Consider the following 4,967-nt stretch of genomic DNA (forward strand, 5'->3'; position numbering starts at 1 on the left):
TTTCTCTGGAAAATGAGGGAATATTTGAAAAAGACAGCAGAAGACTGGCTGCAAGCCTTGGGTTTCACAGTGTTGGAGACTATTGTGCAGTGTGTGACTAAAACCCTGCTGAAGGAAAACAAAATGGCAGAGTGCAGGTGTTCATGCAAGCCTCAAATACTGTTGGATGCCTTCCTTATTAATAGAAAAAAATGACGTGGTATCCCTTTATTATTCCTTTTTGTAGTGGTCCCCATCTTCGTAAAGACAAAGAGGGGTCCCCAAACTTGAGGGATACAGAGCAATACTGGTAATACAGAGGATAAACTGTGAGGCCTTTGGGAGCCAGCTGAGAGCCACATTCAGTCACGACATTTCTAAAACCTCACAACTTTTTAATAATACAAAGTTTATACTTTTATTTACATACTTAAGTTTAATAAATACTGATCAGATTAATGCTTGATACAGTGACACAGGGAGTTTAAGTTCTTTTATTTTAAGGTCTTAGGTGAGCTAAGAGTTTAAGGTGATTTAAGGATTTAGATCAGTAGAAAGTAATAAATTGTCTTTAAACCTTTAACGCAGCTTAGCTGCAGCTTTTCAGGCCATCGCTCAGATATTTTAAACATTTTCAGGCTTCCTCGTGCAGCAGAGATTGCTTCAAATCCAGCATGTTTCAAAGCTGACCCGCTTATACGTTACGTCCCTCCCAAAGTGTTCTATGCCACTGAAATGACCGTTACCCAAAGTTTAACTTTTTCCCCCAAACATTCATGAGTTTAGGGATGCTGTAAGCAGCTTTCTTATGGTTTGGTCTTGCAGTGCCACCCTTGTAGGTAGACCGGCCCTGGATGGAACCCTCCTGCTCCCTGTTGTTTCCAGCTTCCCTGATAGTGGTCAGCTGGGAGAAGAGGCTGAAGGGGCCAGTAGTACTGCTTCATATAATTGCAGAATAATTTTGGTTGGAGGGGACCTGTGAAGGTCATCTGTTTCAAGAGAAAACACTTGAAATGTGTAAACAAGTTTTACCTTTTTTTTGGTCATTTCATTCTCTGTATCAGTTCTTTTGATTCTCTGAGGAAGTGAATAATAAGCAAAAGCGCAGAAAGCACAGTGCTAAAATTCACATCTATTTTCCTACTTAAGAGACTTCTAAAGAAAGACAAATTTTAAATGGCGGGGAAGGTTTCTGAAGCAGCAAAATTGGAATCGCTACACATGGGATCCACCACAGCATGGTACTTACCTCCCCACTGCACCCTGCCCCATCAGAGGGGGAAAAGGGCTGCAATGGGTCCAGGGCACGTGGGGAGCAGCCAGCAATACCTCCTGCTGCCCCACCTCCTTCCTGGCACCGCTGACAGGTCCTATTCTGTTACCTGATAACTTAGCTGGTGTCTCGTGAAAACTGGACATTAAAAGTGGCAAGTATTAAAAGTGGTAGTGGGCATGACATGAAAACAACTTTTTTCTCTGTTTCTTTCCAGGGCTTTGCCTACATTTACTATGTCAACATCTCCCAGACTTTGCATGCCTACAGAGCACTGTGAGCCATCACCATTTCTTTAACAACCTGGTCAGAGTTAATGAAGTTTTGATTGAAAATGCTATGCCCTGTTACAGTGCTACAGATGGGGAAACTGAATCAAAGAGTGGGGGAATGTTTGAGTCTTGTCCAACTGATTTACCTGGAAACAGAACCGGGCTCTTTCCGTCTTCTCTTAGTCACGTGGGAAGTCCATGTTAACGGCTAGTAACATCCAGCCTATACCTGTACCAATAACTGTGTATTGCTGCTGGGCTTTATTTCCATTCCTAATTTTATTAACTTATTCACGTGATAAATTATTTTCAGGATAATATTCATTGACATTAAAATACAGGATTATTTGAATACAAATTATGTGAAGTATTAAAATGACCCACTTATATTGGTTCTCAAGTAACCTTGCATTTAATTGCCATTTCACAAAATTAATAGTAATGCTAGTTTTATGCTCTATTTCTTAACATGATCTAATTTGAATAATTTGATTTGAAAGTTAGTTCAGAGCATGTGTTTTATGTAAAACCGTAGCAATGGTCTTTGAAAAGCACTTGAGTGGGAACTATGGAAATAAAGACAACCCCCAAGTGTCTAACAGTTCCCTACTCTCAGGTCACTTTGTTAGGGCACCAACAAAGTGTCTCACAATACTTCTTTGAAACCTTTGCCTGAGCTGCAAAGCTTTTGCAGCTCATTTTTCCTTCCAGCCTAAATTTACTCTTGACCACTTTGTGTGCTGTTGTGGTTTAACCCCAGCTGGCAACTAAACCCCACCCAGCCACTCACTCACACTCCCCCAGTGGGATAGGAGAGAATCAGAAGAGTAAAAGTGAGAAAACTCGTGGGTTGAGATAAAGGCAGTTTAATAGGGAAAGCAAAAGCCGCACACACAAGCAAAGCAAAACAAGGCATTCATTCACTGCTTCCCATGGGCACGTGGGTGTTCAGCCACCCCCAGGAAAGCAGGGCTCCATCATGCGTAACAGTGACTCAGGAAGACAAACGCCATCACTCTGAACATCCCCCCCTTCCTTCTTCTTCTTCTTCTTCCCCCAGCTTTACATGCTGAGCATGACCTCATATGGCGTGGGATATCCCTGTGGTCAGTTGGGGTCAGCTGTCCTGGCTGTGCCCCCTCCCAGCTTCTTGTGCTCCCTCCCCCCAGCCTCCTCACTGGTGTGGTGGGGTGAGAAGCGGAAAAGGCCTTGACTCTGTGTAAGCCCTGCTCAGCAGTAACTAAACCATCCCTGTGTTATCAACACCATTTCCAGCCCAAATCCATAACATAGCCCCATACTAGCTACTATGAAGAACATTAACTCTACCCCAGCCAAAACCAGCGCAGAGGCATAGGGTCTGCGCCAGTGTTGTCTTTTATTTTAGATAGGTCTCCTTTCCCCAGGCTGCTTCTTGCAGCCGTGTTCCCAGTTAGCCACCCCTTGTTAGGCTGAACAGCCAGACACCTCACATCCATTTTCCTAACCTGCCTGCTGACCTCTCTGTGCCTTTTCCAGCTGGAAGGTGTGTCCCTGAAATGTGGGTGACCAGGTTTGTACGCAGTTTTCCATATGGTATCACCTGGGCCTCGTACAAAGACATGAATGCTTCCCTATTTTTCCTGGAAATACCTCCCCTGCTGCCCTCATAGTTACCTTTTCAAAAAAAAGAAATTGAGTGAGTCTGGCAAGGTCTACCTTTAGTAAACCCATGTTGCATTTTATCCCATATTGCTTTTACCTCTGCATCATTAATTAGTCTCCCCACAGAATGCTATTTTAAAGCCTAGCAAGCTGTTCAAGTGGCTCTAATAGACCTGTAAATATGGGTCAATTTTTTCGCCTTCTTAATTGCAGGTCATACCCTTGCTGTTCCTCAGCCCTATGGCACTGTCCACAACTTGATTACTTTATCAAGGAGATTTACTAACGGACTTGAAGAATCATCTGACAGAGCTTTCCTAACTTAGAGCAGGATATTTCCTCATCCTTCCTATTGGAGCACATTGGTCACCTTTGTCTTAGGGAATCTGTACATTTTCTTTGTGTTGTTTGGCTGCCTTACCTGCACTTTTGATCTTTGAAATCTACAATATTACATAAAAAAAAAATTTTGCTGTGTTTCCACAAATAGCCAAATGTGGTGGTGGAATTTAGTGGCTGATCATTGGAAAATGCTTTTGTCCCCCAACAGTGATTTTTTTCTGTCCTCAAGCTCTTCTTATATATTGGTGCCATCTTTCTTTCTTATTATGGTTTCCTTCTTATATAAGTGCCTTACAAAGTTTGGGTTATTTTTTAAATTTCATGGTGAAATTCAGTAGTCCCAAGAACAAAAAGAAAAGAACCCAACTACATTCATCTCAGGAATAATACTGCATGCTTTAAAATATACCCTTGCCGTGCATTTTGGAAAAATCAGTGAGGCCAAGCATAGTGGTTAAACTATGTTAGAAGCATTCTCAGTTGTCAAAGCGGACTTCTTTTATTTATGGCTTTGATTAGCTGTTATTCAGTTTGGGGACAAAGGGAAAATTTGGGAAGAGTGGAAACCCATAATGAATGGCCAGGAGAACACATTTTTCTAAACCAAAAAAAAACCCCCACCAACCAGACTATTCTATAAGCAAATGTGCCCAATGGAGATGATAGTCCAGACAACTGCACCTGGACACCACCTGGATATAATTAAGGTCCCAGAATGGAAGACGTGTTAAACTAGATACCAGAAAATTTAACACTGTCTCTCCTTTATTCACCTGCTGTAGAGGGATGGCAATTGCTCTGAGCTAGATAGTGCAGTAACATGGACCCATAGGACTCTGAATACCTCCAAGGAAGATCTCTTTTTTGGCTCCACCACTGTCTACGTATGCAACTCCCTCTCAGCATTGGATTTTCACTGCTTCTCCACCCTACAAGGAGCAACCAGACACAAAGGGTATTGCTATGGCTTACACTGGCTCTGCAAGAAGGAATTCCTCCAAGTGTCTCCCATGCTCACATCCACCAGCCAAGCACAGTCCCTTTGTGTTTCCTGTTGTCCCTGGAAGTGTGAATTCTTCTTAAAACAGCACTCACCATGTCGCTTCTTTCTCTCACCCAGTACCGTCTGTGTTATTTATTTCCCAATATGTCATTCAGCACTAAACTTCAGAAACACTCATTTCATGTGCTGCTTTACTATCCTGAAGTGGAGCAAATAGGGGAAAGTTTGCAGATATTTAAATTTGGCCTATTCACAGACTGAATTGGTTTAAATGAAACATAATGCTTAGGCTGAAAAAAAGTGAAGGGGAAAAATTAAGTTCAGCAATGCAGCATATAACAATCAGTTGGTTAAAAGCTAACATAGTGCCCTCATTAAATGTTAAAAATCTCTATTGAAACAGTATTAGCACAGCAGGGTTGTGAAGAGCCAGAGGTAAATAATGACTCAGAGC

The sequence above is a fragment of the Egretta garzetta genome, unplaced genomic scaffold (genome assembly GCF_000687185.1).
Source record: "Egretta garzetta isolate BGI_Z169 unplaced genomic scaffold, ASM68718v1 scaffold229, whole genome shotgun sequence".
NCBI classification, from domain to species: Eukaryota; Metazoa; Chordata; class Aves; order Pelecaniformes; family Ardeidae; genus Egretta; species Egretta garzetta.